Source organism: Neophocaena asiaeorientalis, unplaced genomic scaffold (genome assembly GCF_003031525.2).
Source record: "Neophocaena asiaeorientalis asiaeorientalis breed wild unplaced genomic scaffold, Neophocaena_asiaeorientalis_V1.1 scaffold42, whole genome shotgun sequence".
Classification (NCBI taxonomy): domain Eukaryota; kingdom Metazoa; phylum Chordata; class Mammalia; order Artiodactyla; family Phocoenidae; genus Neophocaena; species Neophocaena asiaeorientalis.
In genome coordinates, this window is record NW_020172633.1 from 1,384,506 (window position 1) to 1,398,455 (window position 13,950).

At 35.1% G+C, this 13,950-nt stretch overlaps 1 protein-coding gene across 1 annotated transcript in view; it reads right to left on the reverse strand.

Moving 5' to 3' along the window:
- CDH2 (cadherin 2) overlaps positions 1–13,950 on the reverse strand; it is a 187,280-nt gene that overhangs the window by 61,771 nt on the left and 111,559 nt on the right. The window lies entirely within an intron of this gene.

The window sequence follows — 13,950 nt, forward strand, 5'->3', positions numbered from 1 at the left end:
CACTCAACCACTGCGCCACCAGGGAAGCCCCCAAAATTTTATTTTTACATTATTAAATTTTCATTAAAATTTTTTTTTAAAGTTACACCACTCCATTTACAGTTATTCCAAATATTAGCTATATTCCCCATGTTGTACAGGACATCCCTATAGTCTATGTTACACTCAATCATTTGTAACTCCCACCCTCACCCCTGTATTGCCCCTCCCCGCTTCCCCCCACTGGTAACCACTAGTTTGTTCTCTACATTTGTGAGTCTGCTTCTTTTTTGTTTCATTCACTAGTTTGTGGTATTTTTTAGATCCCACATATAAGTGATATCATACAGGATTTGTCTTTCTCTGTCTGACTTATTTCACTTAGCATAGTCCCCTCCAAGTCCACCCATGTTGCTGCAACTGGTAAAACTTCATTCTTTTTTATGGCTGAGTAGTATTCCATTTTGTGTGTGTGTGTGTGTGTGTGTGTGTGTGTGTGTGTGTGTGTGTGTGTGTGTGTGTGTGTGTGTGTGTGTGTGTGTATACCACATCTTTAGCCATTCATATGATGATGAACACTTAGGGTGTTGGGTTGTGAAAGAAAATGAATTAACATTTGTTAAATGCTAGGCACTAAACAAGACACTTAAGGTTATTTACTTTAACCTTAAGAATAACCACCCAAAGTAGGAATCATTTTATCTGTTCTACAGATGGGGAAGAAAATTCAGAAAGCCACCAATGCTCCAAGCTTTTGACTCTTAGTGGTTGTTTGCCTTACAGGAGCACAAAGGGATCGTCACGTCTTAAACCTTTAATAGACAATGAAAGTAAAGTAAAAGAGGCTTGATAGATGCTTGGGAAGAGAGTAATGCCACATTTAGATCTCTGAAAGTACCAAAGTAACTAGCATATTAAAAAGGAGTTCTTCATTTGGAGCATAGCTTGAATGTCCCACAGAGGGGAGGAGCTGAGCCCCTCACGGGCTAATGAGAGTGTGTGGCAAATGAGAAAAATTCACACTCACTGTTACTGCCACTGACTTCGGCTAATTTGGTACTCAGCTTACCTATTTAGATTCACGTGTCAGAAAGATGCAGGCTAGGAAAGATAGAGGCCTTTGAAAAAATGTATTAGCAAAGAAGGAAAAAATGTGCCTTTTCCTACAAAGGGTCGCTGCACATCCTATGAATGAGAAGTGGGTGATCCCAGAGAGTTTGACATCAGAGAAAACACGTGGGAGGAAACTGCATAATGGTCAGTTACTTAAAATTGTTTTGCTTTTCTAATACCCCTGCCCCCACTGGTTTAATATTTCTGTTATTAAATTGTTCTGGTTTTTTTAAACAACTGGTAATTTTCATTTACTTTAATATTAAAATAAGCAGCATTTGGGACATTACTCAGTTTTAAAGAAAGGTCTTGTATTACATAATTCCCTTTGTACATTCAACCAGTGGAATCAATACCTCAACTCAAGGTCCATTGCCAAATGAAAAAGTTCTCCTTAGTGAAGTATCAATCCCGATTTCATCCTGTGGTTGTGATTTAACGCACAAAATATGCCTGGTTCACATGCTTAATTAATAATTACCAGGTTTTACTGTTTTCAAGTCATGCAAATTAAAAAGCTTATTAATTACAATGAGTGTTATGGACTGAATTCTGTTCCCCAAAATTCACAGGCTGAAGCCCTAATTCCCAGTACCTTAGAATATAAGTATATTTGGAGATACGGTTTTTAAAGAGGTAATTAAGGTAAATGAGCTCATATGGCTGGGCCCTCATCCAATATGACTGGTGTCTTATAAGAAGAGGAAATTTGGACATAGATGCACCTATACATAGAGGAAAGACCATTGTGTGGACAGAGGAAAAGATGGCCATCTGCAAGCCAAAGAGAAAGGTCTCAAGAAAACCCAAACCGGCTGGCCCCTTGATCTCAGACTTCCAGCCTCCAGAACTGTGAGAAAATAAATTTCTGTCATTTAAACCACCCACTCTGTAGTCTAATAAATGGATAATACACGAATTCCATTTGTTAACCATTGGTCAGTGTTTATTGTGTGCTGTTTTGTTCATTTATGACTTAGATGCACCATGAATATTTCCTCAAAATTGACCAGATTCACTTCTGCCCTAGCAGCAAGCGCTGAAACTTACTTTGGAGAAAGTTTTTACAGAAACATAGAAATTAATAGAAAAAGTGGAAAACCACTATGTTATAGAAGCTTAGTTACAGCACTAATACATATTTATAATTTATATAATAATTTATTTACCATTTATGGACTTTCAAAACGGTTTTCAGGAGGACTATGGCAAAATATGTTTACCAAAAAATCTGGTTAAAAATAAAAAGGAGAGTGGACAGAAGCCACTTGAAAGGGAGAACGAGATATTCAAGGGACATGGTAAAATTAAGATTAGATTTAAATTTTCACTTTGAGATGAGGAAGGCAAACATCATAGTTACATGACTTGTGAGGAGAAATATATAGTTCACTGGAACCACGCTGTTTCTGTTATTAACATTTTCCTAATGGATAGTAGGTAAAGAATTCTGAGTAATATAATACGATTTTCAACCTTTATTTTACAAAATATGAAGCAGTTTGATCATTTTTTAATGTATAGGTTTTTAAGAAAAGGTGATGATACATTTATTTTAAATTAAAATGCATCCTTAGCAGTGAAACTATTCTGTATGATACTGTGATGGCAGATACGTGACAGTACGCGTTTGTCAAAACTCAAGGACTGAGCAACGCAAAGGGTGAATCCTAAAGTAAAATTAAGGACTTTACAGTAATGTATCATTATTGGTTGTAACAAATGTGCCGCATTAATGCGAGACGTTAATAATAACTATGGGGAAAACTATGGGGTGGGGTGGATATGGAACTCTTCACTTGGTGCTCGATTTTTCTGTAAACTTAGAATTGTTCTAAAAAATAAAGTCGATTAATAATTAAAAAGTACTTCCTTTAGGGGAACTAGCTATATTATTAGATATTTAAAAGGAGTAGACAGTTGTCAATATCCTGTCTCTCCCAAACATGAGTTCCAGTGAATTGCCCCAACGTGGTATTAGCTGGAGCTGGATAATATAACTGAATCAATAACTTTACATAAACATCCTATGTATGGAGATACTGAATGTAGTTTCATGAAAGTCATAATATTTTACCTGACATGTAATAAAGCTGAAATTCTGTTATTTTAAAAACAATCGAACTCAACTTGAAATATTTTTTTTCTGACAATCTTCTTTACATTAAGACATTAATTTTGCTTAAGTGCTCAAATAACTTAGAGCAGAAGCTGCAGAATTTCAAAACATAGGAGAAAAGGAAATAAATTGCCTTAGACAACTGAAAAAGCAAACTTGATCCACTGGATCATTCAAATTTAAAACAACTCTACACACAATTAAATGTTTGTGCCTAAAAACATCATCATATTAAACAAGAAATTTATTATTAGAGCCATTGCATCGTTTACATATAATATGTAGTTACTGTGTTCTAGCCTACATAAAACTTTGTTAACATGATTAATATGAAATTAAACACCAGTGAAATAATTATTTTAAAGTACTTTTGACTCTTAAAGCAATACCTCAAATTAATGTTGACCATAAAACCATAATATCCTTATAAAATATTAATGGCAAACCACGGATCTTATATATTAAATATTTGGCAGTTAATAGCACTACATAAACCACAGAAATGAAAATGTGCAAATACACACATACAGTTTATAATTTTTGCCTGAGTAAAACACCACCCATATTTAGAAACAATTATAAGAGAACACTGTAAAATAGTTTTGTGCCTAAATATATCTTTGACTTTTTTATTGTATTTTTTTCCCCACATTAATTGCTATTTCTGAAGGATATTGGGAAAACAGAAATAGTTTCACAGTGTTAACAGACCTTCTCCTTCTATGGGGACACGGCAATATTTATTAAGGAGTTAGCTAGCTATCTATTAGTGAAGAAGTGATAGGGAGGAAGGTGGAGAAGAACTGTCTCAACATTAAGGATTTCATGGTGTTTTTACTTACAGATTCCAATGGAGAAAGGTTACCAAGTACAGGTTTGTTCATAAATCTGCTTAGATATTCTTTGCTTACTCTAGGCCCTTTCTGAGTTTCAATTTGAGGAACAATCTTTCCTAGAACCATTTAGGGTCCCCACCAATCCTTTTCACACATGCACAGTAGGATACACTAGAGACAGTTTGGAAATTTCCATATGGACCTTGGTGGAAAAAGTCATTACATTTTCTTTATAGCATGTAATTATGATAAGAAAAATGAAATACAGAGTTTTGGGAAACATACTGACTATTAAATACACATAAAACTTCCGTACAAAAAAATTTAAAAAGATCTTTAATAAGAAATTTGAGCTTATTTGCATGAAATGCCTTTTTAATAACAAGTCTTGTGACAGAGACATCAAATCCTTGATAATTACCACCAAGGCAAACTTTATTCACAAAAGTTGGTGGTAGCAAATGGGTAGCACAGAGTTCATCACTTTTTCTCCAGCTGACAGAAAGTTTTCTCGTCATGAACCATGAGGGATATACTGATTAAATTTCCTGGTCCTTCTTTTTCTTAGTTGACAAATACAATGTTGAAATTCCTTGTGGAAATGCAAAAGTTTTCATATTTTTTCATCCTAAGTATTTTAAAATAATGATAAAACTTGACTTCAAGCATATATAGGTATTGCTCTAACAGTCAATAATTCTTCCTTAGGATTTAAAATGTAACACCGACTAAATATCACAAATGAATCATTTTTATCCTTTTTCCAAAGTTGAACTTTGCTTCAAATCCATAAGCTTGGTGAGTATGTGTAATATTATTTACATGGCCTTTGCGATTTTCAATTAAGTTCATTCAGGTGCTCCAAAATGTCAGTTAAATAGGTTATTTTTTTCAAGCAAATAACTCTCCTTCAACAAATCTGCAGTGAACAACATTCAAACACACTCACAATCCATTTTTCTATTAGCTAATAAACTCTTGCAAAAAAAGTGTCCTTTGGACAGCTTGGGCACTTTGGTATATATCAGCAAATATGGTTTTCTAATCCCTGATCTTTGCATAAAGCTGTTGCCATTTATTTTCATAATATCAGTTTATGTGGTTTTAAGATTTATGAGCAAACCTTTATATACAAGAGTTTCTAGGTGAGTAAAACTAACAATCATGGGGCTCTCAGATTAAATTCCTGATGTTTATATCTTCATACCGTTTATAGCCATTATACCTTCACGCCATTATGGCCAAAGCATCAGCCTCATGTAATATTTGCTTAAAATCTTGCTTTAAAGTGTTCATTTGGGTCTTTGAATGTATGATTTACAGAAGTTTGTCTTCCTTTTTTTTTCAAAATGAATAATGCTCTTTAAGGATTCTAACGACTGCTATTAACCAACATATTTATTAATTCCTTAAAGTCATCAACATGCAATGATCACTCTTTTGATCTAATAATCTTTTTGATTAGTGCTGTCACTATGATGTGTGACATGCCAACAGTACCTCTCCTGAGTGTATTATTCAAAAGTGGCTCCTTTTCGATTTCTTCTACTTCCTTGGTTTCCAGTATAGCACTGATGATACATATATAGGCTGGTAAAATAAGAAATTCTGCCTTTGTGTGAGGCATTTTGGCCTAAGGCATTAAGTATAAAATCCTATAAATGGCTTTTAGAACTTGATCATGTAGTGCTATACTCAATCTCATAAAGGAATTTCCTTACTTTCTGCTTAAGAGAATCCCAAATTTCTTCTGCCTAAATTGGTTGTTTTGGGGTACAGTGACCACACAATTAGTTCTGCATGTAGCTTCACTGGCTCACTTTTGCATCAAATAAAACCTTTAGACCAAGTGTGAGAATAATTATAAGGACTCATGAATTCCAATTTGAGGGAAAACATTTGATGGGGTTTTTGTAACTGAAGTCTTTTCATTTTCCACTGGGAAAGTGGAAAGTAACATACTTTAAAATGAAATCTAAAGACAAAAGAGACTGTAGGCATGTATAGCTTCAGAAAATCTATGTGTAAATAATATACAATATACATATAATATATAAATAGTAAAGTATAAGTAATATTATCCTATAATATACTAATGAATATTATAAATATTACAACTATAAAATAAATATATTTCAGGTCTTCTGCATTGTTAAAACATTTAAATATAAGGCATATGAAAAGCTTGGAAAATTAAACGTACTGTAATCTAAATTGGAATACTGAATATTAATTTTCACTAATTTAATAATTGAAAGTCTTACAAATGTACAAAATATAATCATTATTTACAGTTCTGGATAATCAAAAAATATTTTGAAAGCAATCCATTTCTGCAACTTACAGTCCTGTTTAGTAATTTAGTAAATTTTATGTCCAGAAAAACCAATCAATTTAATTCTAAGGAATTTGTTTACAAAAACCTATATAAATGTAACATAATAGAGACATTTTAATTTTAAAAAACACACAAAAATTAACTATTGGTTTCCATCGAGAAAAGATTTTGACTGTTAACTTTAAAATCCAACAGGAATAAAGGAAAAAAAGCAAAAGAAGAAAGTGGAAAAAAGAAAAAGAAGGAGGGAAGAAGAAATAAACAACTGAGAAATCTAACCAAGTTAATAATTCTCTGGTACCTGACAAAAACATAAAATTTATATATTCCTTCTCTTTTAGAATTTAATGGAGAAAAGTATGAGCAAAAGATGCAAGCAAATTAAATTGAAAGAATACTAAAAGTAACATTTGCATAAAGTTTTCACTTAGGATAAACACACTGATATAAAAACAATGATCAGGTGACTGCGGGGCTTCAGTGGGAAAGGGGACATTTTGGTGCTCACTCCATGTGCGACGAGTACTTGGTCAATGAAAAGATCTGGGGAGATGCTATGTGGAAACTTGGGTCTATGCAAGTCTTAGCAAAAGAGAAAAATAATAAAAATAATAAAAACTTTCAGGAAGTTTTTACAGAAAGCCATGAAAGAGCATTTAAATGTAATTTTCACTATTGTGAGTTAATTTACTGACCTATTTTATAATAAAAATGCCTTCACATTTTTAACACTATAAAAAAGTTCAACCATGAGTATCTATAGCACACTTATATCCCATTCTTGGCAATCTGGTTGGGAAACACTGATCTATTTTGCCATACTGCTGAAATATTAATGCTTCAGTTGGCATTTGCGAATGATGACCAATAATTTCAGTTTTTCTCCTCTTTCTAAACGTTCATAAAGATGACACTTCTCATCTCCTTGGCCTTCAGCATGACCATGTGGCTTACTCTGGCCAATAAAATCTGGGGATTGAAGTCACACATATTGCTTCCCAGCAGCAACATTTAAAAGTTGATACCCTCTACAGCCAGATAAAACTATGATTCAAAAACATACACGTACCCCTATGTCCACAGCAGCACTATTCACAATAACCAAGACACAGAAACAACCTAAATGTGCATTAAGAGAGTAATGCATAAAGAAGATGTGGTACATATATGCAATGGAATATCACTCAGCCATAAAAAAAGAATGAAATAATGCCATTTGCAGCAGCATGGATGCAACTAGAGGTTATCACACTAAGTGAAGTAAGTCAAAAAGAGAAAGACAAATACCTTACGATATCACTTACATGTGGAATCTAAAATATGACACAAATGAACTTTTTTACAAAACTCGCAGACATAGAGAACAGACTTGTGATTGCCAGGGGCAGCAGGGTGGGGGGTGTTGGGAAGGGATGGACTGGGAGTCTGGGGTTAGTATATGCATAGAGAATAGATGGACAACAAGGTCCTACTGTATAGCACAGGGAACTATATTGAATGTTCTGGGATAAACCATAAAAAAGAATATATATATATATATATAAACCCCCAGGGGTGAGTGAGCCCGGCCATGGAGCACTGCCCTGGAGAGTCTCCTGCTTCCACGGAGGACTTCTTCGCAGGAAGGGGAAATTGACATTTTTTAATGTTAAGCACAGAAGAATGGGGGTAATTGTTACTGCAGCACATCCTATCCTAACATGATATGGTCTCAACTTGAGTGACCTAAATCCCTCTCACTGCAGCAGAATTAGGATGAAGTGTCTATGAAATGAAATAAATCAGAATCAAACTTATTGTAGATCAAATTAATACAACTAAAATATTTCTTATTACTAAAAGTGTTGGTATTTCCCCACCAAAAGCAAGAGGTTTTATTACAATGTTCTCTAAAATGTTATAAAATCTAGAGAAGCTGTTATTTCATTTTCTTTCCAGGGCAAGTCATGTAGTATTTAACTAACATCTATATACAAGTTGCCACAAAAAAAAGAAAGGAATAAAGAGCTATGATATTCTTTGTGAAATTGAAAAAAATCAAAACAAGCAGTAGGGATGATGATTATGATATTCAAAATATGAAATTTAGATTTTCAATTGTCCAATAATGCTATGCATACAATTTCATATATTAAACCTTTGGAAAAGCAGTAAGGTTATTACATTCTCCCTTATATGCAATTCTAGTAACTCAAAAAATTTAAACTGTTCTTCTGTTCTTCACTTCATTGATATTCTTCCTCCAGGCATCTCTGTTTCATGAAATTCAATGAAAACCCTTTCTTTTGACAGAATCCAGCTAAAAATATATTAAATGATCAGTGTTCAGGCAGAATTACTTTTTTTTTTTTTTTTTGCAGAATGTGCCCATTAACAAATTACATTGAAATATCACTACCTCTAATTAAATTACTCTGACAGAACACAGGTTGTGTGGAAGCTCTTTTTCCCAAATGTATGATTATTAGTCTCTGAAATTTGATGCAATTTAGTTAGCTTTATGTTTCAGGCTACTTATGTCAACAAAGAAGGATCCTAATTCCTAAGTTTTGTGACAGGTTTTTGTTAATTTTTAAAGAAAACAGAGTTCTCCGAATAAACTTTGCTGAAAAAAGAAATTCTTGCTAATTGGAGTTTTCAAGTATACCACTAGAAAGGAAAAAACAAAACTAAACTAATCTTGTGTTTAAATCAATTTCAACAATGTGGCTTAAAAATGTGCCACAGAGACCAGAAAGAGGGAATGTCTCCCCAGAATGCCCAACTTACTAAGTAAGACATGGGTATACCAAGGAACAAAAGGATGTTGTACATTCTATAAAATTTGAATAAAAGAAAGAGGTACATAGAACATAATGTTCATTAAGCAACTCAGTCCTACAGTATGACATGATATCACATGAACGGAAATTAAAGTCCATTGAACTATTAAACTATTAAATCCCAAATTATTTGCCGATAGTAAAGTTACAAAACAGAAAGGATAAGATTTTTATCCTAAACACTTAAAACAATTTAAGAAATATTTATTCCTTTACTCGATTTTAGAGAAAAATATCCTTGTCATATATGAAGAAATGACAATGTACTGATATATAAAACAGCTCTTGAAAATCTGCCATAACACATAACTCATAATTTAAAAGCTGAATTCCCAATTATTACTGCCAAATTCCCCCCAAAGAAATACTGGCTCACTAGCTACCGGAAAGAACTTTGCAAAGAGCAAAGTTGGACTTTCTACAGAAAACAAACTAAAAATTTAACAAAAGCAACACCAAAACCCACAATATTACACGCGTTATTTCTAAAGGCTGTCTACGTTTTTCTAAACACGATGTGTATTAAGTATTTAATATATGTCGGATTCCATAAAAATGTCATCAATGTTACTATGTCTTTCACAGAGCCAATGAAGTTGCTCAAAGTAATTATATGAAGTCCCTAAGTTGCCAATGAAATTTAAGTAGTAAAAGCAATGAACAAATTCTAATGTAAATTCAATTAATGGGTTGTTAGTGGGTAAACATCACTGTATAACCTGGGGAAAAACATGGCCTCCATTTTTTTATTGTCTCAGTAGACCAGTTTCCAACTTTTTGAAGAATTATTGTATAAACCCTAGAAAGCTGCTCTAGTAGCATGAAAGTATTCTTCCAACAGCCTAACCAGACAGTATTTCTTAGTACTTACTCTGATCTACTGCAGATAGTCACAAGAAAAACAAGGGTAAGTAATCTATGACATATAATTAAAAAAATGGGCTATGATTTTAATGCATCAATATAATAGTAGTAAAGGGCTATTTCAAGATTATTTGGTTTTACGCAAATGCATAAATATTTGAGTAATACTCTTTTAAATGTCAATTATTTATATTTAGAAATTATATTTTATGCCTATTAAATTTTTATTATAGTGCCCCAAATTGCAGTCATTCCAAAATGCTGTCATTGGTTTAAAAGAACCAACCAAACAAACAAAAAAGTGAAACAAAAAATCCTCTTCAAAAGTGTTCCCCTCCCTTCTTTGCGGTACGCGGGCCTCTCACCGTTGTGGCCTCTCCCGTTACAGAGCACAGGCTCCAGACGCGCAAGCCCAGCGGTCATGGCTCACGGGCCACACACTGTAATATTATGGCCAGCTCATGTACGCTCCACACTGTGATTTATCTGAAAACATCTTAGGTGCATGAGTGTTCTGCCCAGGGACATTATTCTGACCCCCGCTTTTCCGAATGACACTATGGCACTTAGTCCAGCTCTAAGGTAAACTTATGAAGGGTCAGGGTATCTCGAAGTTTTACAGAGATAAAGATTTTGCATGTTTGATTTACCCCATGAATACACAGGCATGTATTAAAGGATTTTCACTCCATTAACTAAGAGGATGTCAAGGCAAGTATCCTGTGTACACACTATTTACTCCCAACTTAACCAATTCTCAGTCTGCACGTGTTAGCTACAATAAACTGAGTTAGGCTAAAACAATATCCTTATCCCATCCTGATAAGTAGATGCATTAAGCAGATCCCCTCCCTTCTATCACAGCCTGAAATGAACATCTACCTCTGTGAACACACCAACTCAGCAATCCAAATTGCTGGGCAAAAATCTGCTGCTTCAACTGACAATAATAAGCCTTCTACTCATTAATGGGTTGACATTCCCTCTTGGAGAAACGATTACACTTCTATTTCACCGTCCTCCTTAATTATATCAAAGTGCATGGGATGAATGGCCACACACTGTAATATTATGGCCAGCTCATGTATGCTCCACACTGTGATTTATCTGAAAACATCTTAGGTGCGCGAGTGTTCTGCCCAGGGACATTATTCTGACCCCCGCTTTTCCGAATGACACTATGGCACTTAGTCCAGCTCTAAGGTAAACTTATGAAGGGTCAGGGTATCTCGAAGTTTTACAGAGATAAAGATTTTGCATGTTTGATTTACCCCATGAATACACAGGCATGTATTAAAGGATTTTCACTCCATTAACTAAGAGGATGTCAAGGCAAGTATCCTGTGTACACACTATTTACTCCCAACTTAACCAATTCTCAGTCTGCACGTGTTAGCTACAATAAACTGAGTTAGGCTAAAACAATATCCTTATCCCATCCTGATAAGTAGATGCATTAAGCAGACCAGTTGGAATTACATCTTTTTGCCTAAAAGCCCCAGCAATACTAATGTTTTAGGATAATATACTAAAAGCCCTATTTTTAAAAAAGTAACTTAGACATTTGACTTCCAGAGTCATTAAAATGAATTAAAACAACAGACGTAAATAATTGAGACAAAGACAGAAAAATATACACCTAAACAGGGATGATGAAAGATCTATTAAATGTGAATTTTTCATCTTATAAAATCCCATTTAAAAAAAAAGAGGGTTATAAAAACCAAGAACAAATAGAAATGCAAGGTATGAAGGAGACTTCTGGATAGCGTGGCATGGCACAGTCGGGTCATGTTTTCGATGGACCACCTTGCTCCAAACAGGCAGCAATGATGAAGTATAAAGAGTTTTTAAAAAGAGAGAGACAAAACCTAGCCACACTCTAAAACAAAATAAACATCTCTGTGGACCAGAAATGAACTTAATGTAAATTGCCACCTGGATAGGAAGCAGGCAGGGACAACTGGAAGTTCAGCTTCTGTTGGGTTAAGGGGCTTGAAGGTCAGAAGACGTAGGGCACAGCATCTAGGTTGCCATTTGACGCCAGGAAATGGGGCTGGGACTGGGCTCAGAGTGGTTTTGTGCAAGGGCAGAATGAGAGATGAAAACAAAAATTCCACAATCCCAAATCATCATACATCAAACAATCTAATACTAAGGACGGTCAACGAAATCAACAATCAGAATCTAACACACTTCAAATGAATTTAATTTCATGGAACATTCCTCTGGTTCGCTCTAACCCACTGGCTACTTCTTCTGCAATTCTGTAAGATGCCTCAAGCTTCAGCCCAGGCATCTTCACTTCTTTCCATTCTCACCCTAGGTGATTTCAACCAGCCCCAAGGTTTTAAAAACCACCTACACAAAGAAGATTGTTGAGAAAGTCTATATAAACCTTGACTGTTCCCTCGAGCTCTAGACTCCTATATCCAATTGCCTACTTGCCACCTCCATTTGGACATCGAATAGGCAACTCAAACTGAACAGGTTCCAAAGCCAACTCTTGATTCACTTCTGCCCTCAACAAATGCCATGGTGAACAGTTTCACCCTTCACCCAAATGCTCTGACTACAAGACTAGGAGTTGAGCTTGACTCCTGTCTTATTCCAAAAGGAATCTATCTGAAAGTTCTGTCAGCTCTGCTTTCAAAATATATCCCCAATATGGCCATTTCTCATCACCCCCATGGCACCAGCCATTATCTGGGTTGAATTACAGCTGGAGCCTCTCTGACTCGCCTATCACTCCCACTCTCTGCGACACCTAGAGTGGCCTTTTAAAAACATAAATTAAATCATGCTCAAAGGCTTCCTATCACACCACGTAGAACAAAACCCTTAGCAAAAGCCCTTGGCCCTGCAACCTCTTCCTCCTTTCCTCTTGGAGCTCATTGGGCAGCCACAGTCACGTAGGTGGTCTGGTGATTCCTCCAACAAGCTACACTGATTCCTGCCCCAGGCCCTTTTCCGTATATTTGAAATTTTACACAACGCAGGAGAGAAGAGAGGAAAGAATAAGAGAGGAAGCAAGAAAACTTGCACAACAGGCAGGCAGGAGATTAATTAATTGATAATTAATCAATTAATTGATTAATCAATTGCCCAGGTAAAAGACCACTAGGTTAATTTTAGTCTTTTTAGTCTTTATAAAGTCACCTTTCCTAAATTTCTCCAACTTGCTTCCTTTCTTTTTTTTTCTGTGTCACTGATAGCAATACATGATTAGAGTTGACTTTTTCCAATCAAACCAGAGAATGAATAAAAGGAATGCAAGACCCTCTTTTTATTTATTACCTGGGTTGACTAGGGATGAGTAATAGGAATCATAGAACACACAGGGGAGGAGCACAGCATATCATGCATCTTAATAAGAGCTAAGCAAATAGAGAGGCAGCAAACAAAAGTGTTTTGATGTTTGCAGCCTAGTCATTGACCTAATGAGCAAAACGTGTAGCCATGGAGGGGATGCCACAGACCACCCAGAGTCTGTGCTCTACTGTACTACATGACCTCTCAAACAATGGTGGTTTGAAAACCTGCAGGAGGAATGAACAAATTCCAACCAGCTCCTCAACAGTGAAGAATAAGGCAAACGACAACAGTCTAGTGCTGAGCTAGTGTTCATTCATGTATGCATGAAGTCTCCTCAAAACTGGGGACCACTAAGAATGGGCATAAAGCAACTTGTGGGTTTCAGCATCTTAACCACCAACTATAACCTGCTTCAATGAGCAGGTGGATAGGATGACCTTTTTTTTTTATTTAACTTTTTAAAAAATTGAAGTATAGTTCATTTACAATGTTGTGTTAATTTCCGCTGTACAGCAAAAGGACTCAGTAATACATATATATATATATATATATATATATATATAT